Genomic DNA, 26,891 nt, shown 5'->3' with positions numbered 1-26,891 from the left:
CTGCTGTCACAATAGACAATGTGGGCAGCAGTGTACAGATATAATTCAATGATTCTCAGCAAGCCAGTAGCAGATCTGTGAGGTTCAGGTAGATTTCTGGCTGCAAGTCCCAAGGTGAGCTCCCTGACCTCCTACAGAGTTGACCTCTGCAAGGCTCTACTTCGGGTTCCAGTTGTCATTCCCCTAAAGGTAGTCCAGGTTCCAATGAGAGGTGATGATCTCTCCAACTTATCAAGTACAGTGGTCTGGTGTGCCTTCATTGCAGAGATTCTCTTCACTTTTCCACTTTTTATCAAGGATCCTGAGTGAGGGCCTCTTTCTGTTGTTCACTTCTCCTCTATCTTCTGGAGCTCAGGATAATGTCCTTTATGCCCCTTGTGCCTCTGTAGTGTGGAACCAGGTAATGGCACAACCGGGGTGGGGGGGCTGCAAAGTGGTCGCTGGCGGGCGGGGCACGGGATGGAGCTGGGCTCCACATGGCCAAGGTCCTCACTGTCCGCCGGCTCTGTTATTGCTTAATTTCTTGAGAATATCTATTCTTTCGGGGGTGAGATGTAATCTCAGCATTGTTTTAATTTGCATTTCTCAAATGACTAGTGATGTTGAACATTTTTTCATATATGTATTTGCTGTTGCAATACTTCATCTGAGAAATGCCTATTCATTTGAGATACCCATTTTTAGATTGAGTCTTTAAATTTGGGGGTCTGATTTTTTTTTAATTCTTTATATATTCTAAAAAGTAGGCCTTTGTCTGAGGAACAGCTGGAAAATTTTTTGTCCCACTCTGTGGCTTGTCTCTTCACTGTGTTAGTAGTTTCTTTTGCTGTACAAAATCTTTTTAATAAGATGAAATCTCAGTTGTTGATTTTTGTAGTGTGTCCTGTGTGAGCCTCTTTAATGAATGGTGCTGGAAAAACAGCCACTGATTAGACCTAGACCCATATCTCTCACCATTCACTAAACTAAAACCAAAATAGATCAAAGATTAAATATTAAAGCAGAAACACTAAATTTGAAGAAAGAATAGGCAGAACTCTTGAAGACAGAGATGTCTTTGTTTTGAAGACAAAGGCAAAGACTTTATGAACAAAAACATGTATTATGTCTGTACAAGAAATGTTATGTTTCTTTACATTCTTATTCTATAAGTTTCTTTGTAATTTAGTTTTTTAACTTTCTAAATTAAAAAAAAGACACAAATGGACACATTAGTTAACAATTCACATGGTCAGGATCATCAGTCTCCCTATCTTCCACCTCTGTACCTTATCTGGGACAGCTTCAGACGACAGCATGAGTGGAGCTGTCACCACCTGTGAGAATAGTGCATTCTTCTGGAACCCTCGTAAAAGACTTGCCTATGGCTCTTTGTGAAGGGCTGTCATCTTTTTCAATAACATTTCATGGTAATGTCCTTGGCTTGCTTTATTTTGTCTTCTCTCTCTCATCAGAGATTGCTATATAAATATATAATACACCATGAACATTCTTTTCTATTAGTGAAATATTTGGGGTTGGGTTCCATGATCTCAAATATTTTAAGGGGGTGTTTACTCTACAAAAGCTTCTATTAGACTTCCACTGTGGATTTAAGTTGGGGGCTTTTCTTTTTCTTCTCCTACAGTTTCTTTTTCTATTTCCTCATCTTCATCTATGCATTCACTAACAGTAGTAATTTTTCAACCCTGCTGTATTATGTTACCCTCTTGTATATAGGTTCCTTTGTTGATTAAAATGCTGTAATGTAATGCATAACTGCAATATCTCCAAGTATTTCATGACAAAAAGTATGATCAAGAACAATTAACTTGCCATTCACTTATAACAAATGATACACTATTTTTATTTAAAGAAATCATATTATAAGACAGTCATTGCTATAAGTGCTAAATAAAGCATCCTTCATTTAATCTTCATAACAGTGTATTGAGTTGAGACTATGGTTGTGTCCATTAAAAAATGAGGTTTACAAAGAAGACAATGCCCCTAAATTACGTAGTGACCATGAGCTGGGAGTCTCAGATTTCAATATGACATTATAGCTTTTTGTTTATCAACTATGATTATGTTTTATTATTTTGAAGCACCCTAGAATGCACAATACATGTCACAGACAACCATAATGTCACAAGTATAAGCCATCTGTTTCCTGATGGACATTCAATACCATCTTCATCACATTAATATTCCCTACATAAATCTTGATAATCTTCAAAACTTTCTGGTCTCTTACAGTCATCTGCCTCTCCATGTGAATTCCAGTATTTTTCAAAACTAGAAAATATTTGATTTTGCTATTATTTTCTGCAAAATGTTTCCTATTTTACTTATTTATCCTACCAAATGAATATATGTATTGTTAAGCCAAATGCCAAGCTAGGATATCATTGAGATTTTAAATTTGATTCTATTATTTTTTTTTAATTTGAAGTTTTATGAAGTCCACGTTAGATGAATTTTCTTAACCATGAATGTAAGTCAGATATTTTATGTAAATCTCATTCCAAGTTCTTAAGCAAAGTTTTCAGTCTTACAAAGTTTCAGTACAAAAGATTCTTCTAAAGCTTTCTGTAGTTGATTTCTGTATCTTCTGCTATTGTGAAAGGAAACTGTTTTACTATTCTCTTATTATATTGCCTACTTTATCAAGTATATACACTATTTGTATTTATATTCTATACATTCATGTAGAGTGTGACCAAGGCAGCTTTAATATTTCTCTCAGGCTGACTAAACTTTAGACAGGCTTCTTGCTGCTTTGGTTTCCTCACATCTTTTTTTCCGAAAACCTATTGTGAATTCATTTCCTTGTCTCTTTGAAAGCCCAATCTGTTTAAAAGCTTCTTGACAGTGTTACTTTCCAAGGATGTCTTTCTCAAGGACCAAGAAAGCAACCCTATGAAATGTTAGCATCAAGAAAGATAGTGCCTGGACCCACTAGACTTTGTGTGAGCACAGGAGCCTAATTCCCTCTTCCCTACCTACTCATTATAAAACTGCCACCTATGAGAAAGATCTGAGACCATTTACATTTCCTTTGGGTAAAGCCCATTAGCAAACATAGTCAGCCTACTGCAGCTTTTAGAGACTCTCCAGCTCTTTGTTTTCAGCAGAACTGAGTTTACACTGAGTTCTTGCTTCTCTCTGCTACTGAGATATTCTTCACTGAAGTTTTTGTTACCTGTTTAAACTTGTTCAGTGCAATTTTGCTTTGACAGGGTCAACTAACCTTTTACTGAATTAAGAACCTCAAAAGAAATAGCATGATGTCTCCCACTATCCTATATATATAAAAAGTCATTGTTTTAAAATGATCAACTTGCCTTCAACTACTATGAGGAACTTACAAAATAGGTTTAACTTAGCTTACAACACACACTACTGCATTTTCTTCTGATCTTTGATGAATTTTACTAGAAGTGTGCCATATTTTTGCATTAGAACCATACTGGGTTCATTAGCTTAATGTAGGGATTTACTTCAAGCATGTTTATTTTAGAAATCCTCAGTTTTATATAATTTTCTCCAAAATATACCCAGTACTATAAATTTTATTTCTAGAATTTGTATTTCACTCACATGGTTTTAATGGAGTCAGTTACCTTTTTTATGTCAGTTTTCTACACACACACACACACACACACACACACACACAAAAAAAAAAAAAAAACCACATGCACAAAAGGTAGCTGTGTGAAGTGATAGATATGCTTATTAGCTTGATTCTGGTAATTCTATCAAGATGATATAAACATTATCTTTTATGTCTTAAAAATATCAAAGTTTTATTAACAATATTGGAGTGAATATTGGAAAAAAGAAATAAAATTAAAGTATGCATCCAGTGCAATGAAAATAAAGAATCACTGTGTCAATATTGAAAATGCCTATATGGCTGCAGGGTATAGTGAGAATCCCTCTAGATTAAGAGGCATAAGATTTGGCTTTGGGTTCCAGATCTATCAATATCTAGATTTCTATTTTTGATCAGTAGCAAACATTTCCCGAGCTTTCTTTTCTACCTAGGGAAAGAAGAATAGTGATATCTCTCCAACTTTCACATTTAAGCCTTTTATTGTGGCACTAAGTGAAAGTGTAACAGCACTATGTGCTTAATAAATTAAACACAATATTTAGTAAAATGTAAAACAGTATGGTAGATAATTTTTTCAAGCACCTGTAAACTTCTCCATCTACACCAATGAATTTGTATTTCAAAATAAAGTCTGAACTTTAACAGAGACTTCAGAATTCCTATTCAGTCTCCTATATATCTGACCCACATCTTCCCACACTTTAATCATCTCCATCTTCTGCCGTTCATTGAGCACACCCTGGACACTGCCTGAGAATCCCTCTTTACCATTTCCTCTATTAAAGCACTCGTATCTCAGAAATCCAATGATCTTTCAACACCCTATCTGCCTATATAGATATTTTCTTCTTATTGAGCTCTTCTGTCACTACAATCTTTACAATAATACCCTTCCCCTTTACCATCTCAATTCAATAGTTTATGTTTATTTTTTCCTCCATAACAACTATTGTTAACTACCGTATTATTAGTTTATAGTCCATCTGACACAATTAAAATGTAAATTTTAAAATAAATTTTTATGTGTTCGCTTTTTTCATCTACTATACTCAAAATGCCTAGCACTCAGTAAATAAATGAAAATGAATAAACAAAAATGTAAGTCTGGCAATGTAACCACTAGTTTCTCAGGAAATAGGACCCAAAGACATGTGTCTATTGCCACTTTTCTCTATTGATTATGTATATTGAGAGAAAAAGCCTAAAGTCACAGTGTGGTCTTACAAGCTCTTGGGAGTCTCCAGGACACTTTCAGTGTTTCTACAACTTTCTATATTTTCCAATTGTATAGTCTTTTTTCAGGCCAGATTTTCTATATACACTCAAACCAAGACAATATAGACTGAATGTAGACATACACATAAGAATGAAGTTGTCTACTATCAAGCCAGATAATATATATATATATATTTGCACAAATATATATATTAACAAATCTTAAATATATTTAAAAATATCAAACCACTTATACTGAGAAATGTAATCATTTTTCATAAAATGTGGAATAGGTTTAATATGTAAATTTATTTGTATTTTAAATAAATTAGTAATATAATTTTTAGCTTTAATTTAAAAACAAAAATGATGCAACTAACCTATATATAAAACACTGGTATAGAAATTTAGCTTTGCCATGGAATCTTAAAAATCTTATGTCAACTCAATGACCATAGAATACCATTAAGAGAGATGACCATTGAAATGATTAGGTACTTGCTACCTGCATGTTCATATGTTATGAAATGTGTTCTGGACTTAGACATTTAAAGTATTAAGCATCAGTAAATTTTGAAAAATATTTGTAGGCCTGAATAATAAAAATTGTGCTATATTTAATTGTTACATAAGCATCCATAATAAATATTACTATACTAATACTAAAAATATGTATGAGAAAAACACGCCATTCTAAAATAGTGTCTTCCTGTGGTAATAAAAGAGGTATATTTGAAATTTTAATGTGACTAAAACAGTTGAAACTTCATTTGCAATTCACTTCAATTTGCCAGGCACCATTACTCCATGTTAGCTTTAGTCAGAAAAGGTGAGGCATAATTGACATAATATAGTGTAAAAATATATTTTTCTCTCTTCTGTTTTATTTATTATTTAAATTTTATTGTGAGCAAAGAAAAACTAAAGTCAGTTTAAGATAAAGATAATTTAAAATTAGCAAATAATTTCTAGGACTGCTGGCCTAATCTCCATTTTTTCATCAGATCATTCATGCAAGTTGCCTTTTCACCATGCTTTAGGATATAGGAGGTGGACTTGTGTGAGCTGTAACACTCATCCTACCCAATTCCTAACTCCTCTGTCATAAAGTTTGGCTTAACCAATGTAGATGGCAGTAGGAAATTGATGAATGAGCAAGAGAAAGGGAGAACAGATTTCTTTCTCTGTTGTTGCCAGCTGTAGTTTGAAAACAGTTGCTTTCCACCACATTCAGGGTAAAACTCCCACCACCACTTTTCCCATGTGCTGGGTTCCATGTCACTATGTCACATAGCTTTTTGGGGTTGGCAGGTGATAAAGACATATGGTGTCCAGCATATGATGGTAGCTCTGGGTTTCACCAAGCCTGATAAATTCTGTAATTCTACCTTAATATCTGTAACTAGACCTCCATTAAACTACATTAGACTTTCTTGAATTAACATTTTAGTATGTCCCACAGGTACAGCTGTATGATATTCAGATCACATAGAAAGAGGAAGAGGTTTTCTATTAGGTTCCTACTTGGTATGTAAAACTGTAATGAAGGCTCTCAAGGATCTAACTTATTCCCATTATAATCAAGGAAGTTTAGTATTTGTTGGATAATTAATTCAAGCAGAGAATTTTATATTTATTTTAATTCCAAATTGATATATAATACATGTAAAGCAAAACTTCTGCTGTTTTAACTTTTTCTACATTTCCAAAATTATATAGATAGATAGAATATTGAAACTGAACAAATTAGTTATTAAAAATGAATGCTAACTCATTTAGTAGTTGGGTTTACTAAATAGCCAACATGACAAGATACTAAGCCACAGAGCCTAGATCATATGTTTACAGAAAGAGCATAGATAATTTTCTGTAGTTTGGATGAGAATTAAAATTTTTAAGTAACCATTCCTCAGGTTTATAATGTAAAGTTTGTAGTTCCAACATCTTTAAAGTCACTGCTTTTAATTTGCTTTTTAAAGTCTACCATTATAGGGAGAATGCAGGACAAAGAAAACAGAGTGAAAGTAAAATGAAATGGTAAATTCACCTTGTGAACAAATGTATAAAAGAAATGTCTGAAATATTCTTCCTAAAGAATTATAACAATGAACAAAAACTGAGTCTCAAATCCAGAATGGGTTAAATCTTGATATCAAATTTTATGCAGATTGTATCTTCAAATTTAGGGGGCCTGATTTTTAAAAAGTCATTTAAATATTCTAAATATTAGACCTTTGTCTGAGGAACAGCTGGTAATTTTTTTCCCCATATTATAGGTTGTCTTTTCACTCCTTTGGTGGTTACTCTTACTGTGGAGAAGATGAGATAAAAGGAGATTGTACCTCAGTAAGACAAGATCCCATTCATTTATTTTTTGTGCTAGTTCATGTGCAATTGTGGTTTTGTTCATAAAATCTTTTCCTAAGCCAATATCTTCAAGAGTTTTACTTAACCTATCTTCTAGCAGGTTTAGTGTTTCTGTTTTAATATTTAGCTTTTTGATCCATTTTGATTTTAGTTGAGTGGATGGTGAAAAAATACAAATGAGGACCAAAATGTGTAATAGATAATGTGAAATAGGAAGAAAAAGTCCAAAGGGGAAGGGGAAGTGAGGGGGGAGAAAAGAACAAATATGAGAAAAGAAGGAAAAATGGAAACAAAGTTTTTATAAATTGGTAGGGGTGGAGGGGTGGAAAAGAAGAAAGGGGAATGGGGAAAAAACAAGAACCAAGATGTATCATTTACTGGTACAAATTTCCAATGATGAATGTGATCATAATGTATATCTAAAATGTACAGATAAACTTAATGAATAAAAATTAAAAAGAAAAAAATTATGCAGTTATAACAACTATAATTTAGATGAAAAATTTGAAGCATTTTTAATCTGTTACCTGTTTTCTTTACAAGAAATTTACAGTGCTGGCACTTTTACCTACCTCTAATATGTGAGAAAAGTGAGATATCACATAACTTTCCCAAGTCTCATATCTTTAATTGGTGGTGCTGATGTTGAAAAAATGACCATCATGGCCTGAACATGCTTGCTTTTTCCATTTTATTATGAGAAATTGATGCTCTTAATGCAAAGTTCAATGCTAACATGGGAAAGATCCAAGAAATCTGGGAGTTGTGGATTGAAGATCTAAGATAAGCAGAAATACCAAATGTTGAATTATAATTGATTCATTTTCAGTAGATTTTTAAAAAATCCAATATTTAAGTAGATTATTCTTATAAAATAAGATGCATGTATTTCTTTATAATTATCTTGTGAGACGGAATACAGTAAGACTTGAGAAAACAGGGTAAGACCATATATCCATAGACATTACAAATAATCTTTGAGAATGAATGTTCTTTAAGAAATTTTTCAACATAGTCTTCACCACTTTCTCTGTGAGAATATTCTTGAATTGCTGAGGTTAGACTCAAATCAACAGCTTGTACTAAGTAATAAGTTATTTGTAAGTGCTATGCAAGTATTATTTAAATGTAATACTGTTAAAAATTCAGACGTAAGTATTATATCCTAGTTAATTTCATTTGACAGTAACTGAAATAGTTAAGGTCTGTAAAATAAACCAAACGCTTTTACAATCAACATTTAGAAAGTCTTAAAATATTTGCATATGATTACTATCTATCAGGGAATGTGCTAAAAAACTTTGTATCAACCATCTCAATAAATCTAACAGTCTTAGACAGAGATGATGATGATGATGATGATGATGATGGTTATGATGATGATGGTGTTGGTTATGATGATGACCATAAGGTAATGAGAAGAAGAGTAATGTCCATGATAATTTCCATTTTATAGGCAAGAAATTTGGGTACTTGTGCTAGTCACCCCACCTTACATACTGAACTAAACAAACTAAAGGCTTTGGCACTTAAAATCACAGAATATATCCTCAGAAAATTGTGAATTTACCCCATGATATTTTCTCGGCTCATTCTGGTGACCAACCAAAGAGGATAAATAAATATTGTATTTTTATGTGAGGTTTAAAAGAGCTCCAAGTAGCAGGACTGTGAGACCTAATTATCACGTATCTGTTGCAGTGAATCTAATCACCTCCATTCTAAGAAGAACTATTGCTTTGGCATCTCATTTATCTCATTACAAAAGCTCATTTTTCCAGCTGTGATCATGTGGTGACAGGGATATAGATAAATGAAAATCAGAGAGTTCTAAATGCCATAATATACACATTGGTTGGAAATTCAACACTTTGGAGACTTCATGGGAAATTAGTTCTTGTTTAGAAATATTTTAATGACCTTGGCAATGAAATCTTCGTAGATGGCCAATTTAGGCAATAGCTAATGAGATTAAGTGGGAAAGTAAAAAATTAGGCAGTGAAAATGAAAAAATATAAATTTATAGGTGGAATTTAAAATTTTTAATATATTAAACCAATATATAAGATGACACTAAAATTCCCTGTTATTTAAAATTTTACATGATCTTTATAATTTGATACAGTAAGACTATCTTTCTCTTAGTGTTTGTTTAGCATAATCTCACCCTTCCACATATCTGTTTATACTAGAAAACACTATAATACTTTTGCTTCCTTTCAGTTAGTTCGTTATTTTCACTTTGTTACTTATGAGAGTTTTTTAAAAGATATTTATGAAAAAATAATATAATTGAAAAATGCCTACCTAGACAATCATTAAATTAGTTTAGAGATATTATGATACAAATGTGTGTGTATATATATATAAAACATTTAAATTAGAACAAAAAATTCACAATCAAAAAATAACATTGATTCATTTCACCAAAGAATATAAAAGTGTTGCAGCTTTTTTATTTAGCTACTTCTAAAGATTTAAAACATGTGCTTGAATTTTACAAACTATCTGAAAGCTACAAATCAGTTCTTGTGTATATGAGAAGTTAGTTCAAAGAAGACATATACAAGACAATACCTTATATGGTAATTTCTATAAAGCTGTTAGTCCTGCCTTTGAGGAGAGAAAAACAGAAATTTTCCTAAAGTACTATATTAGAACATTATTCTGAACAGTAAATGTGTACTCTGAAAGATTCATCAAAGAATTATGTTCTCTAAAGAATTCAAGCGTGCCCTGCCTTGGTTGCAGCCCACTGTTAGCAAAGATTCTCATTACTGTAGGGATCATGCCAAAATTACAGTTCCATGCAGAGGGCCATACTTGTAGGAGTGAGGGATTAATTATGGGAATTAAATCACATTTGAAAGAAGGGAACTGTGTCAACATCTTCCATAAGTCTTTTGGGATTCTGTTGAAGAAAGTGGTTTGAAATTGAAATTTAATGATGGCATAAGAAAAGTGGATTCTTGTAGCATCTTCATACCCCTAAAAGACCAGATTAGCTAATCCAATTGTCATTCTGGAAGACAGGTCTTCTTTTTGAGACTATACAAAAATGTTATGAACTTTAGTGGGAGAAAAAGGCAATTGATCTTATCATTTTGGGGGAAGTTGTTGGGATAGTGCTTGTTTTTCAAATGTTCAATTATTAAAATTATAATGTAACAACTACTTGTACCACAAAATTCAAGAATAAGAAGACTGAAGGGTGTAGCTCAGTGACTGAACATGCACTGTGATTTATGAAGCTCTGGGTTCAATTCCTACCAACACACATACACACAAACACACACACACATACACTCATTGGCCTAAAAATTCTTGTTTTGATATTATGTCCTACTTTTAGTATAAATTTTCATGTGTATATGTTAATAAATGAAAGGACAGACAGCATATATTGAATATATATGCATAAATATGAATTTTAAAAATACATGCTATAGGACTTATTTTGTAGTTTACTTAATGTAACAGCTATCTCTATATTTTTACATATAAAGTTTTATTATTCTTTTTAAATTTGAAAATAAATACTATTTCACAATATTAATATAAAAAGGCAGAAGGAGAGTATAGTTTTTTAAAAATGGTAACTTGAGTTTTACACAGCTATTGATTCCAGAACTTGGCTCTTTACATTCAGGTCCAAACTCAGTCACTCCCCAGTTGTATTAATTTAAACTTCATTATGCTCTTGTGCCTAGGTTTCCTTGATACACCTACATCATAAGGTTTTTTTTTAAATAATGTGATTTAATGGCAGTGAGTTAGGAAAATCTCAAGGGAGATTGCTTACCAAGTGGAAGAAAGGCAGGATTCATGCAAAGACTAATGGTGTGCATCAACTGCCCAAACAAAGAACAAAAACAGTTGGGCAAATATGATGAGGAAAAGCAATTGAAAATATGTCTGCAGCCAGGTTGTGGTATTGCATACCTGTAATTTCAGCACTCAGAGGCTGAGGCAGGAGGATTGCTGCAAGTTCAAGGCCAGCCCAGACTACATAATAAGACCTTGCTCAAAAAAAAAAAACAAAAAAAACATACACACACACACACACACACACACACACACACCACACACACATTTGTAGAAATAAGGCAGCTGGGAAAAAAAAGAAATAAGGCAGGTGGGAAGAACAATAATGTAAGACTTTGTAGGACACTGAAAGAACTTGGAAAGAATTGCAGAGCTCAGACCACATGGTTAGATTTACATTTTAGAAAGATTCCTCTTGCTACTTCCTCTACTGTACTGTATATGTGTGGCTAGCAAGCACGGAAGGTACTTAGAAACCTCAATGAGAATTAATGGTGGCTCAGGACAGAATATTAGGAAAGTGCCTAGAAGTAATTGGATTTGGATGTAATTTAAAAGTCAGAAAAATAGGATTTTCTGATGAATGTGGTGTGAGAGAAAAAGCATTCTGGCTTTAGTACTTGGAAGGATGAGGATGTCATTAGCCAGAGATATGCAAACTCAGACAAAAGCAGTTAATACAGAGAGAATGAGGAGTTAATTTAGATCGTGCTAAGTTTCAAGTCTCCCCTTTCCAAACAAATATTGTGAAGCTAGTTGTCAGACCACGTAATTCACAGAATCACTGTTTCAGAATTATTTTGTTGACTCACACACATAGTTTTTGAAGGAGATGATTGTGATGTCTCTTGAAGATTGAGTACTATGTCAGTTAACATAAAATTCATCAGCACATTTTGAGCTTCCAACTATACAATGCATGGCTTGAACAACGATGGACAGATTGTTGAGTGCTGGCAGCTGTAATGAATACCATGCACAAATGCCATGCCCTTGGTTTATTAAATTCAATTCAATAAAACCCATTCAGTTCTTATCATGTCAAAGTGCTAGGCCTAGTTCACCAGAAAAATAAAGAAAAAGAAGAAATCACACTTGCTAATCATTCTACTTCTGGGGAATTTTTATTTTGTAATTGTAATTGAACCCAAATAGATTTTAAAAATCTGCTTCAGCCATAGACTTCATCATGGGCTCAGTGACCTTAATGTTACAAAATTGTGCTCATGAAAAGATACTCAAGGAAGGAATGGTAATTTTCACATTGACCCCAGTCCTAATCTGAAGGGACTTTTTGTCCACACTGCTCCACTTAAGGTGACTACAGAGTTTTGTGTTGCTGAACCAAATGGTCACACTTTAACTTCACTTTTCTTGACTGAACAGCATCCATTGGCACAGCTAGTACTTTTTTCTTAAAATAATTTCGTCGTTTGCTATCTGGGGCCAAACTTTCTCTTGATAACCATCCCTTCTCATAATCTTGCACCTCCATTCTTGCCAGATTTCTCTTTCTTCCTCTTACCCAGATACATCCTACTAAATTTCTCCTCTCTAAGCCCTTGACACTTCACTTTTCCCTTTCCTCATGTATTCAATTTATAAATGCATTTGGCTTTGACTTGAAAATACATTAATTCAGTCTCTTCCAAATGTACAAGTTAAACAAATCCTAAAGTCATATTTACAGTATACTCTATTGTTAACAATGTTATATTTTACATAACATTTTTCTTAGTAAATGTTATTGTAAATGTTCTTATCACAATAATGATAATAACAATAATAAATGATGAGTGTTGGAAGAAGCTTTTGGACAAGGTACATATGTTTATGGTGTAGATTATGGTGATGGTTTCACTGATGTTTATTTGTCTTCAAATTTATCAAGGTCCATACAGCAAATATGTAAAGCTATTTATATGTCAGTCATATCTCTAATAACTCAATAAACTCCTTTAGAAAAGAGAGAATGAAAGCATTTCTGAAACTTCTTTTACCATGGTCAAGCATGTTCCAGCTTTTTGTTAGATTTTTTTGCAGAATATTTCTAAAGAGATTTCCTACCAGTGTCCTTACCCACTTTCCCAACAATCTATTCTTTAAAAATACCAAAGCATTCATTCAAAAATATGCTAAGTATTTCATTCCTTTGTTCACAATCCATCAGCAATTGAGAAATTCATGAAAGATCCTACATAAATTAGTCTCTACCTGTATGACAATATGTCTTTCTGTTCCCAGCCTTGTTCATAAACTTCACCCATACTAGTTTATTAATATTTCTGAAATAACCTAAACTATCTCTGCATCCTAAAATATATCAGAGCATTTGCACTTCCTCCTATCTCTATCGAGAATCCTGTTTTCTCAACAATGGTATGTGAGTCATATCAATCTTCCATCAAATATCTGCTCATATACTTTCTTTTCAGTGATTCCTTCTCTTTTTTTTCCAAATCACTGATTTATTTATTTAGTTAGTTTTTAAAAAAATTCTTTTATTGGTACATTTTAGGTACACAACACAATTACATTTCTCATTGGGAATTGTACCTTTACATGCTGCATCTTGGTTCTTATTTTTTCCCCATTCCTAGCCCTCACTTCACCCCCTCCACCCTTCCCTACCTACAAAGACTTTATTTCCATTTTTTCCATTTCTCAGCATTTTTCCTTTCCCTTCTTTCCTTTCCCCTGCCCCTCCCACTAGTCCTACCGCTTTGGACCTTTTCTTCCTATTTTGCATTATCAATTATTCATTCTAATCATTGGTACATTTTAGGTATACAATATAATGACATTCATCATTGGAAATCTGCACCTTTACATAATCTCTCTTGGTTCTTATTTTTCACCCTTGCCAAGCCCTCCCTTCAACCCCTTCATTCCTCCCTATTTACAAAGATTTTGTTCCTATTTTTCCATTTTCTCATATTAATCCCATTCCCTTCTATCCTTTCCCCTAGCCCTCCCACTTCCTTCCCCTTTGCCCCTTTTCTTCCTATTTCACATTACCTATTATACATTTTAGTCCTTATTTACATTTTCAGTTTCTCACAACCAGAGAAACTATTCAGTATTTATATATGTGTGTCCTATTTATTTCACTTAAGAGTATCGCCTCAATGTGCATCCACTTAGCTATAAATGTCAGTCATTCTTTAAGTTCATAGCAACTTCCTCCTAGCAGTATCACTTTATATGTCTATATTTAGTAACCCGTCACTGCCCTCCCAGCATATACTGAATGCAATGATTTTGTTCTTAATAAATGTTATACTAATGAAAAAATTTCTTGAAATAATATGTATATTTATTTTAATAAACCAACAGAACGTATTTCCCTTCTAATTTTCTTCTTAGAGAAATGTTCCTAAGCATACTACTAGACTGAATACCCAGATGCTCAGGAAAGCTATGTGAATTTTACTTCCTCTACCTAACCCCATGAAAGTCAATGCAGCGTTATATCTAGCTGAGACTCTTCCAAGTCCCTATATTTTCTTCATTAGTGAAGATGTGAAAATTTTATTTTATTGTGGGAAGTCCAGAAGTGTTTCTGGAATATAAAAACCAGAGGAAGACATGAACATGTAAAGGTTATATGAACCTCCTATCATCTCACCTCTCCATCGTCATCATCACTTTTGTGTCTTAGCTTATTTAAACCAAAAATATACTGTAAACCCCATACTGTTCTTCATTTATTTCATGTATCTAACTTGTTTAATCCTCTTGACAACTCTACACATAGTGGTTATTGCTTACCGATTTTTCTTATTTTATGATGCCGTAGCTAAGATAAATTGCTTCAGATTTTTTGTAGTAAACACCCAACTTAGAGTAGTTGGTGTTTAAAAGGAATTCAAACAATAAGCACTAGCCTACCTCACAGATTTACAGCTACGAAAAGAGTGCCTGCTGCGGTGTAGGCCATCTCACATCTGGGCACACTCTTAGCAGCCTGGGAACAAGGGGACTCAGCAGGAGAAAGAGAAGCCATGCAAACTTGCATAATTTCCACTTCTGTATCCTGAATTGTGTCACAAGGGTCTTATTCTAATCCTATTTAGAGAACCATAAATGGTATTCAACTGTGCATTTCTGAATTTTGGTTCACCAAATACCTGTTTAGCCAGACCCACTGGGAAACAATGTAGTCATTCAGTCTTCTAAACACTGACTTGTCTTGCTCAGTCACTCCTTTTATCACTGATTAGTCATTGGCCTGTAAATTAGGAGATTTGGGCACCAGATGTCACCATCTAAAATATATTGCTGCTTTATTTGCCTTTCACTTGCTGCCATGCTTTGCAAAATATGCAGGTGTGAGGTCAATAAGCCCTCCCAGGATGGCTGACAGTCAGCAATACCAAGCAAATAGCAAGCAACATCTAAAATATAATTGCAAGAGGTATTCGCTATGAGAAATGAAATGAATCATCAGCATTCCACAGCCCACACAGAGTTCAAGCTTCTCCTACTGAAAGAACCCCATATAATAACACAAGGTTAAAGCTCTCTTGCAAGGGGAAATTATAACTCACCTTGCCTAATTTGTGGAGGAACAGAAGTGAGAGTCATCTTTCTGATGAGAATGTCAGCAGCTGGCATCATTCTTATGCAGCCTCTTTCAAGACATTATTAACTACCAGAAAGAAAAAAAAAACCAACGAACACAATAAGAAAATCAAGAGAAAAAGATTGTGCTCAAGGCACAAGTCACAATTGTCCATAAAATGCTGACATTATAAGTGAATATGTCATCCTTTGGGTAAAATGTTTGGTGTTTCCAAAACTTAATGGTATAAAGTTACTTTTAGTTTTATTCATCACAAAGTCTAGTATTTTCTGAACCTGTGTAACTAAACAATAACTGTTCAAAATACTTTTTAAAAGTTTTAAAGCTTTCTACTCTAACTGTAACTGCAAAGCCACAAAAGCCAAATATCTCAATTTCACTGATTTATTCATGAAATTTAATCATTTTGTGATTAGAAGTTTTAGCTTCATAGAGATATATCTGTGTGATCTGATGATATTTACATTTTGATGGCTTGGGTGTAATTGAAAATAGAGATGAGTTTTAATCTCAACATAAAGCCACATTTTTGTCACAAGAAATAACTGTTCATTTTGAAAAAAGTGTTGTTATATTTTCTTATATAAATCTCTCCTGCTTATCATAAGTGAAGTTAAGTATTGTGGCCTCACATCACAGGTGAGGGCAAGAAGTCTCATGACTGATCTTGTACTTGCATAATTTGTATCATAATTGGGATTGAAGATTCAGCCCTGCAAGATGATAATTGCTCTATTGTAGCAAAGTGCACAGAGAAGAAACATGGCCTATCTAGGCTAAATGTACAGCATGTTTAATCCGAGTAGCTGTCTCATGATTCATGCTTACTTCGCTAGTTCCTGTATCCTATCCCTAGCCATGTATCCCTCCTTGGCTGTTCAACCATATGCTGAGTGTATGCCCATCTATGAACCTGCCATTCAGAAACTAACTCACTAAATTGATATTCATCAGAATTATCTGCCATGAATAAAATATATAGGTGTAGTCTTCCAAATAAGACAGTGAAAATAAGACTTGACATTTAAGAACTAATGAACATGACTCAATATTTTAAATCTTGTGAAATATTTTTGTTAAAATTCAGTTTAATCTATACATTTTAAACTACTAGAGTGACAGATTCCTTCTAATATCTTCTTTACTTTAAAGATTTTCTATTGTCTGTCTATACCTTCTAAGTTTCACTCATAGCATATCATATATTCCTACTGGTTTTACATGAAATCCACTTGATATTCATGAAATCATTTTTGACGTCTTTGAATGTTTGCTTAAACTCTAAATTCTCATTCAAATCTTGTTTCTGTACAGTGATATATGAACTGATCATAATATACCTATGACGGTTAATTTTTAACTTGATTGGCTTGGGAGCCACATAGGAAATTAGTAAAACACAGACTGTGTGCATGGATGGACCACGGAGGTGTGACCTTGTGTAATATGTATGGACCTAGGTCCCTTCCTTTCTGGCATTATGCCTTGCTCTATTTCCCAGGTCCCATGAACTAGCAGCTTTGCTCAGCCACAGAATTCCTCCATGATGTTTCTGCCTTGGAGCCAGCTGTGTTAGTTACTTTTCTCTCATTGCTGAGGTAAAATACCCAACACCCAAAGTTAGAAGGGAAAGGGTTTATTTAGGTCACAGTTCTTAGAGGTTTCAGTTCATACTAGGGTGGCTCCAAGGTGGGGATGACAAAGAGGCATTGCAGAGGAGAAACAATGTGGTGCACACAACGTAGCAAAGGGAAACAGTTCATGGCAGCAGAAGACAGCAAAAAGCAGCCAGGGACATTAACAGTGTCCTTCTGCTCCTTTTATCTTATTCAGACAACCAGGATTAGGGTGGTGCCAAACCAATCACTCACGTGTAATGGTTTAGTAGTCACAAGCCCTCAATCCTAGCATCACATGTTCCAGATTTAGTTACCTTTGAAAGAGACCACATGAGGAGTTCAATCTCTGGTACCAAAAAAAAGAAAAAGACTACATGAGGCTTTACAGGGACATCAAGACACAAGCCACAACATCAACAAACCATGGATAAATTCCCTGAAATCATGAGCCAAATTAAACCACTCCTAAAGGTTGTGGGTGTTGCATATTTTGTGTCATCATTGGAAATGCTGACCAACATAACACAAGCCTTTCCAAATTCCACTAACAGTTTCTAATTTCTTTTTACATTCAATTTAGCCTTATCTTTTTATTAGTATATGTTTGTCATGCACAATGACTTAAATTTATAAAGTCATTTGAGGAATAATTCAGTGATGTAACGCTTGTAATAGGATGCTTAGTAATATTTTATACAATTGTGTTATTATTGTTCTATGTGCTGAAAACTTTTGTTTTTAAATAAGTAAAACAAAATAGTAATATATTAACTAAACTATTTGACAAATAATAGAAATAATATCTGGTAGGTTACTTTGCCAGCATTTACAAACTTTATAAAATAACAAATTTATTTAGTTCCAAAGTTTTAAAATTCCCTGTAACCATTCCTCAAAACAAAACAGTAATCAGCTTTATAAACCAAATGATTTTCCAGTCCTTTCAAAGTATCTTCCAGAATACATTTTTGAAAATAACAAAATCATTGTATCAATCCATTTTTGGTTTCTGTAAAAGTGTACCCGAGGCTGTGAAATTTACAAATAAAAGGGTTTCACTTTAGCGCACAGTTTTGCAGTCTGAAAGTCCAAACAGCACACCACTAACTCTGATGAGCGCTTACAAGACTGGGTTACCTCATGATGGTTGATACCACAACAGCAAGAGTGTATGCAAGGGAGAGACATTGCATGACAAGACAGTAAGCCAAGATGAGGATCTTCCAGTAGGATCTGTATCTTAAAAGTCCCCATCATCTCTTACCACAAAGGAAACAGAGCTCCAACACACACATCTTTGCAAGACACAGTTTAACCATATCCAACTCACAAAAATCATATATTTCAGTAAAGTTTAGTTTAAGATTTATTTTTAAAAGTAGCATATTTTAGGTACATCTATGAGGGTCTTCATTTTGTCACCTTTTCCAGTCTAACTTTCATTTTCAGTGTTGTAAAGTTTCAGCGCTGGTGGATAAACAGTGGGCTCATTTGTCTAAAGACAGTATGCTTTTCATTAATTATTTCATTAGACATTTTAAAATAAGTAAAATAATAAGTAGGATGCTCATTATTGCTTAATCATCCTAATTATTTGAATACTCTTTTGGAGCTGCTCTATCAATAAACTTCTTGAAAACTTCCATCTACTTTTCCCATCATTCCATTTCTGTGTGTTCATGTGAAAGCTCTTATTAAAACTAATTTGTTTTATGCACTGACAATCATGTTGAAAAGTCAGCAGGAAATATAAATCATCCAATTATTCCTATTGAAGAAACAGCATGAAAGTATTGTTAGATTTAGAATGATGATTTGTACAGCTTTGCACCACTGTGCAATCTAAGAGGCTTTGATGGCTTCATTCAGACTTGAGTCTGCTGTTCTTTCCTTTGTTCTCTAGATTATTTATTCCTACACATTCTAGAACACACAAGATGATGGGTAGAAAATACAGGAGGAAAAATGAAGATAAATTATGATGTGGGCTTTCTACTGAAATAAACATCTGTTGCAGAAATAGGAGGTTTATCACTCTGAAGTAATTATCAATGCCTTTTTGAAAACAGTATCAACCAAGTCACTTTTTGTGCCAGGGTTTCCCCTAATCAGATTTATTAGAGATGTTTGAGTACACAAAATAACGATCTTCTCTTTAATTAAAACAACCAGAAACCAAAAACTATACCTCTCCACCCTCTGACACAGACATCAGGGAAAAACCTGCTCATTAAAAATCTAGGAAAGTGGATAAAAATTGGTGTCATCTTCTGAAAAGTTAACAGCTCAGTGTGGTACACAACTTAGAGACTTAATAAAACATTGTTGAAGACAGCACAGCTGTTGCTTTGAAACAACATTATTTTCTGTGTTGTCTTAATGTTAGTCTTTGATAATGAATAAAGAAAGCAGCCAATTTAAAACTTGAGCAACTCCTTTGAGAACAGAGAAAGTTGAGTGGCACACTGAGAGCAAATTAGAGGAAAGTGAATGTCACCATAACACTCCAGATGGTTTAGAGAAGTTTATTGATAGTTCTGTATGATTCCACTGGGAACAAGGGCTAAGCCAGTCCAGTTTCACCAAAGGAGCTGGGCACACATTTACCTCTTTAAAATTATTCTTTGTATTTTAATTTGATTTAAAAATCTTGATTACAGAAGAAAGACTCCACTGATTAAAGCTTCATTGATTAAATTATGTCCTTTCATAAATAGAGTTAAACTCTTGCATGGGTCTTGCTTGTATATTGACACACGGAATTGGGCTATTGACTCAAGAATGAGCCCCTCACTTTGACCATATTCTAGTTGTGTTCCCCTCACCACACAGCTGGAGGTGGAACCCACTTATCTTGCCCACTTAGAGCCCATATGCTCCTCTTTCTTGTTCAAGAAGCCTATGCTTTTATATGTTCTATCTAAATAGCCTTAAGACTCTTTTGAGCTAATAGCCACCATTCTTATGTTCATTTTCCCAGGGAAACATTGTACACCTAGTGACTGTATACAGTAGCTAGAAGGTGGTTGCTTCTCTAGGTTTCTGAGTAAAGCTCAGCCAAGTAATCTGGAGTGACTAAATGCAGAAACTAGGGGTTGCAAGGGAAGGGATGTGGTATGGTGAGGTAGAGTATGCGACCATCTATCTGGGTGTTTCCATTTCTGTGTGGAAATCCATCCAAACTTGCATCTGGTTTCAAGGTTACTGTGGACAAACATTCATTAGGGTCAGAAGATAACATATAATTATATTATTGGGTTATTATGATTTATGATGAGATCATTTACACTTAGGGTATCTTGATCCCTTTCATTCTCTAGACCCTGCAAATGGGACCTACCATATTCTCAGAAAATGTCTAATTAAAAATAATTGTAAGTACAACACAATGTCTATGAATAATTTCATGTTTCTAAATAGGATATGACAAGGAGTTCTGACCATGATGGTATATGAAGTTGTGAGAAGTCATTGTTATATTTTTAAGCCTGTGGAAGATTAGTCAAAGGTATCAACTTCCTGAGAAGGAAGTGGGTATAAATTCATGAAATAGCCTTGCAGGGTTCATCTAAGACTTCCACCTGTGAAGTTTCTCAGACATATAAAAACTCTGACTAGTGCATACTTTAACTAATATTTCTTAAAGAGGCATGGCATAAAATGTCAACAATGCAAGATATTAATGATTAAAAAATACTTTCATTGAACAACTGGATATTAAATTAATAATAGTTAAGCATTTCTTTTTTACACAGACTAATACTAGTGTTTCTTTAAAAGTCCCTAAGAGAGGGGATGAAATATAAATTTTAAACAATTTGAATATGTATACTTGTAGCATTTATTTAAAACTAACATACACTGCCATATATCTTTGTAAGAGCAAAATCAGAGCTGACCAATAGTTTTTAAGGTAACTTTTACCTTTGTATTTAAATTATCCAAGTGAAACTCTTCACATCTTGCTGGATAAGTTAAGTATTTTCAAATCTTTTCTATTATTTTTGAGAAGTTTCCTTGTCAAGAGAATTAAAATATGTAAAAGAAATACTGCAGCATATTTACATTTATTTTTCCCTCAGTAAATAGTGCAATCACTTGGCTCTTTTAGTCTAGTCATATGTAGGTCAACAATTATGTACAAATTTAATCTTATTTTTGACACAATCAAAATGGGAAAATTCATAGTACTATAAATACAAGGCATTATTTTTTCTACTTCTACAAGCTCTCATATTTTTATTTAAATTTGATAATTCATGATAGTAAAATGCCTTTGTGATCTGGAGCAATTCACTAAAACCAGGAGTCCCAAAATCATCTTGTTCCAAGTACATTGTTATACATTCTCATTTCATTGTAGAGATTTTGTTTAGCATAATGCTGATCTCACTGTATTTTTGACTCTGAATTTTATTGCAGGCATGTGTCAGCTTATTACTGAAGTGCTTATACATAAGCCCCGCTCAAATATTCACCATCCTATTTTGTGGTTTCTTTTCAGGCAACACTCCCATTGAGAGCAATGGCCCTGACTTAGCTCTGAGGGCGTCTCACCAATCAGGATGCAAGTTACATTTCTGATGGAATGAACTACACAAGCAAACACATTCCCATGAAGACAGTGAAGCTGAAGGTTTATTAATATTCAGGCCTGCTCCAGATAAGAGGCTTCTCTTAAGTAAGCACATTAATTTTATCTTTTCTTGAGAACACGCTTTACCAGTGACCCAAGTCAAATGCCTTCATAAAGCTGTCTCCATTTTAGGACTCATACATTGCAATGCAGAAATCAAATGGCCTCCCAAGGAAGCACTCCAGATTTCTTCTTTATTTTGAACATATGTTTACCATACCTACACAAGTTGGCATGGCACAGAACTAGGGGACAAGCATGCAACTCATGTACAATGTCAAAATGTGTCTATCCCCCCCAAACATCAAGTCAGTTTCTCACTAGACTTACTGGGGATTACTAGGAAATAGAATTTCTTATTCTGAAGTTATTATCTATTTTGGTTTATTAAGAAATACCAAAGAAGGATTCTATTTTAAGCCCCACTTTTTAATTTTTTCCCTTCTATTCATTGGTTATTTCTCCTTCTGAATTTACCAGCTATTCTTCTTATTTAAAAAACACTCAATATTAATAAATCAGATGCTAGTTGAATGCTTTTTCTGACAGGTGAAAATGCCTGGGTGAACTATTACTCAATCTAAGTTAATGTAGGTTATTATAGTATGTGGAAAATTCACTTAAGAATTTCTTAGACAACACCTCCAAGAGTAGGTATTCATCATCTACACTGAAACTAAGATACAAAATAAGACCTTGTGGCTTTGTATTGAAGAAACTGGTTGCACATGAAAGGTTACTGCAAGAAAAATGTTATCTTAGGAATGAGTCACAAACTGAAAGTTGAAAGAGCAGATACACTAAATTTGCTCATTGATTTATCAATGAGCTCAGGCATTTTTGTATTGTGTTTTGTTTTGTTTTCAGGTGAGTCCGTCTGAGCTGATTGTTCCAAGGTGAGTACCAGTAAGATGTTTCTGTAATGATTGTTCAGAACAGTTCTGCAGAACCCTCCATCCACTTATCATTTCTATTGTATTCCTAATATTTGCATAATGCTTTTATACTTTGACCTTACTTGGCCCTTGGGGCAACTCATTACCAAAACAGTATCTGAATTAGCCTCATTTTAGAAATGAAGAACTTTAAGTGTTTTTGTCATAGTCACATACCTGCTTAAATAAGAGATTCAGTGTAGCATCATGCCTCACACATAGATTGCATTAATTTTTGCTGTTATTATTTTTTATTTCTGGTAAGTATAAATTTAATAATATTATCGTTGGTTTCAGCCTTCAGCATCCTTCAGCTCATCCAGGATGTCTACATGGCATCCCTTCATAGCCAAGCTTAACCATTTCATCTGAGTTCTGACCCTATCTCTGTGGTGATCCGTCCTTCATGTTTGTCTTCCATTAATTTCAACATCATCCATTTCTTATCCACCCCAAGAGTCGATAGCTATTTCTTGCAATTGTTGTCTTTGAGTTATCTGGGTTCTATTCATGTATCCAAGTCTTTAATACCTATGCAACAAGCTTCTATATTATATTATCTCTGTTGACTACTGTGATTTTTAACATAACTAATATGACTTTCATTTGCCCACTTGATTAAAAAAAGTTTTTCCAAGAAAAGGCAATATAAATATAAAATAAAATTCTTAAAAGTACATACATTTTTTTCCTCAACTGATATATTACTATTTCTAGCGATCTGTGTGACATCCTTGTCCTTATCTCAGATCAAAAATTTTTATTCTTTTTAAATACTTCAGTGAGAGAATTGGGAACTGTAAAATAGACCAAGATTACTTATTTTGTTCTTAATGTTAAATTTTTATTTGGATGTAAAGACACAGAAAAATATTACTCAGGAATATGTTTAAAAATTTGAAAATATGATGCCGATGTTTACTTGGCATGTGTATGTTATGTCCTTTTGAGTGTTTTATTATTATTTTGTAGGCATATATGATTCAGGTAAGAGATGTACATTATAAGAATTACATGTACAAAATTTGGACTATAAAAGTAAACTTTATAGTGCAGTACAATCTTTTTTAAAGTTCTTTATTGTGATTGGTTGCCAATATTAAAACTATTGCTATAGTGATGCTAAAATTGCACTACATGGTTCCAAAGAATTGAGCCAAATGTGCTTAAGTAATTAATTTTAGTCAAATTCTGAAACATCAAGATTTCAACAATTTAAAAACCATTTGTTGGCATGGAAACATCAACTTAATTAAAACTGGATTAAACTAATTAACCTAAAACATATTGTACTACTGAGTGTTTGATTTAGAATACATTGGAAGGAAAAGAACATTTTTCATAATCATTTAAGGTCCTTTATCTAATGGAAATGTTTAGGTTTTTTCATAATGGACCTACACAGGCATTAATGTCTCAGCTACTTTTCTGGGAAGAAGATTTTAGGATGAGTGTTTTTATTCAATAAAATTGCTGGCTTTTTTTTCACATGAATTCAGAGAGTAGAATGAATAATGTTGGTCTTTGTTTAACTGTAGTAGCTAAAAGATTTGAGGAACATAATCATAGCGCTATTCTATATTTCTTCTTTTATATTTTGTTCTAAGTGACTAAGACTCATGTTATACAAGGAAGGGAATATAACCATTATGAGCTACAAAAATAAAATATAGATTGACATAGGACAGTTCTGCTTCTTAATAACCATATTTTGTAGCTCAGAAGGACATAAATGCATAGATGGCTTTGACTGAATACATTGTAGATTGTGTAATATTTTAAATAAATAATTTGATTTTGAATTTTTGTCATTTAATCAACATTGAATGCTTTCCGTATTGTAAACCCAACATTAGGCAATTTAAGTAGATTGTTGGAGGTATCCATGCTGTCTGGCCATCTTATTCACATTACTCATTCTTTCAGGATAAAAACAATCCTCTCTGAATCTCATTCTCTATGCTTTGTGGAGGACATCCCCATCCTAGCTCCGAAGAAGCATGGAGGCTTCATAATGTGCCAACCTGCTTGGCTGAACTCCACTGTTTTACAATTCTCACTCTGTGTATTTTCAGTTGTAGTGGAAGTATAGAAGATTCTTGGGAGTTATGGAAGGTAGAAAGTAAGCAGAAGCTAGTCTGTACCTTATATATATTGTTGCCACTTACCGAGTTACTTCCTTAGGATGGAATAACACTGCACTTGCAAATGCTTAACCTGTTGTTGTATATTCCTACAGTTCCTGACTCCTGATCAGTGTGTGTGTGTGTGTGTGTGTGTGTGTGTATGTATGTGTGTGTGTGTTTAGGTGTAAGTGTCTGCCTCAAGGAGGAAGATACCTTGCTTTGACAGTATGTCCATACCCCAAATATAGAGACAACAGATTGATGTGGATGTCAGTTTCTCTTTTGGATTCTCCAGCTTCCATTTTATCTTCCTTATTTGAAATTCTAGTATCAGCCCTGAAAGCAACCATTTTACAAAGATTGTTAAGCCTTCTTTAACAGTTGTACAAAGCCAAATCCCTAATCCATGATGTGATGGTTAATCTTGGTGGTCAATTTATTGGCTTGAGAAATGCCTAAAAATTAGTGAATAATTCTAGGTGTGTCTCCAAAGGTGTTTCCAGAGACAGTCAGCATGTGGGGCACCCAAGTGTGAGGGAGATCAACCCTGAATGTGGGCAGCACCACAAAGGTGGAAGAAACAGAAAGCCCTCTTGCTCTCTCTGCTTCCTGAATGCCATGATGGGAGCAGCTTTCCTATGCAAGGCCCTTCCACCCTGATGGACTGACCTCAAAACAAGCCCAAAACAATGAATCCAGATAACAATGGAATGAAACTTCTGAACCTTTCCTCCTTTAAATTGTCATTTGTAGAGATAGTGTCACAGTGACAGAAATGTGACTAATGTGTTGTATCAATGACGTGTTGTATCCTGGTAATTTGGAGATTATACTTCTCTGGTTGACCCCTGAATGATATGGAGGAGGATCTGTAATCCAGGCCATAGTGAATAAGGAGAAACTTTTTTTGCTAGCCAGCATAGCAATTTGTTCAGGGTTTGGAGCTTGAATAATTTTTGTAAATATCATAATATCATCATCATAACTCATCCATTAACTAACAGTATTTTACATTCTATACTGAGATTATTTTTCCTATGGGCAACTTAAGAATTTTTCAATGGTAGATACCTTACTTGGACTTTCCTGTGGTTTCTTTCTTCTTTCTTTCTTTTTCTTTTCTTTTTTTTTTTTTTTGGTGCCAGGGATCGAACTTGGGACCTTGAGCTTGCAAGGCAGGCGCAAGAACCTCTGAGCTAAATCCCTGGCCCCAGAATTAATCATTTATTTATTTATTTATTTATTTATTTATTTATTGGTATCGGGGATCAAACTCCGGTCCTTGTGCTTGTGAGGCAGGCGGCACCACTGAGCTAAATCCTCTCCTGTGGTTTCTTGATGGTGATATTATTATGCCCAGTTTACTCTTGCTACCTAAGGCTTAGAAAAGGTAATTTATCCAAGATCACACAATGATTCCTATAGGAGATTAATTTCAACATAGGTCCATTTACATTCACAGTCAGTTGTATTTTGCATGATTAATTAAAGGGATAGGCAGAAAATGATCATAATGATGCATTACTTTCAGGAAGTGCTTCTGTAAGTAATATGTCAGCTGTAATTTAAATATAATTTATTAAATGTTTGAGCACCTTTATAGCCTATTGCCTTCTTCTATGATAGCCTTAGATTGAATTAAGCAATATTTTACTTTAAGGCCTAGATTCTGGTCAGGTCGTCTAATTCGAGAACATCATTTTTTTTCTTTTGTGTACAGACCATTGATCTGAGTTTTTATCACATTCAATGAATTATCCAGTTACTTTGTGGCATTTGAAAAAAATTCCCCAGAGCTCCTTTCTTTCCCATAGTCCTTAGTGACGGAAAATGCTTCATAGTTTTATTTCTAAAATTTTCTATGAATGTTTTATTTTGTATTGAAATATCACAAATTTCCTAAGCCAGAAGTTCTGTATATTTTTCAAAAAATATGGTCCATTCTTCAGGATCTCCTAGGGTGGAAATGGTGCATCGATGTCATT

General features: G+C 33.9%; 1 pseudogene; it reads left to right on the top strand.

Moving 5' to 3' along the window:
- The first annotated feature begins 1,296 nt into the window (after positions 1-1,296).
- The window catches only part of LOC106009580 (protein kinase C iota type-like), a 36,493-nt pseudogene continuing 10,898 nt past the window's right edge, over positions 1,297-26,891 (top strand).

The sequence above is a fragment of the Heterocephalus glaber genome, unplaced genomic scaffold (genome assembly GCF_053883595.1).
Source record: "Heterocephalus glaber isolate CG9 unplaced genomic scaffold, H.glaber_assembly_v1.0 deba00001509, whole genome shotgun sequence".
Lineage (NCBI taxonomy): Eukaryota > Metazoa > Chordata > Mammalia > Rodentia > Bathyergidae > Heterocephalus > Heterocephalus glaber.
The sequence above is the reverse complement of the archived record's forward strand: the minus strand, read 5'-3'. Positions and strand labels throughout refer to the sequence as shown.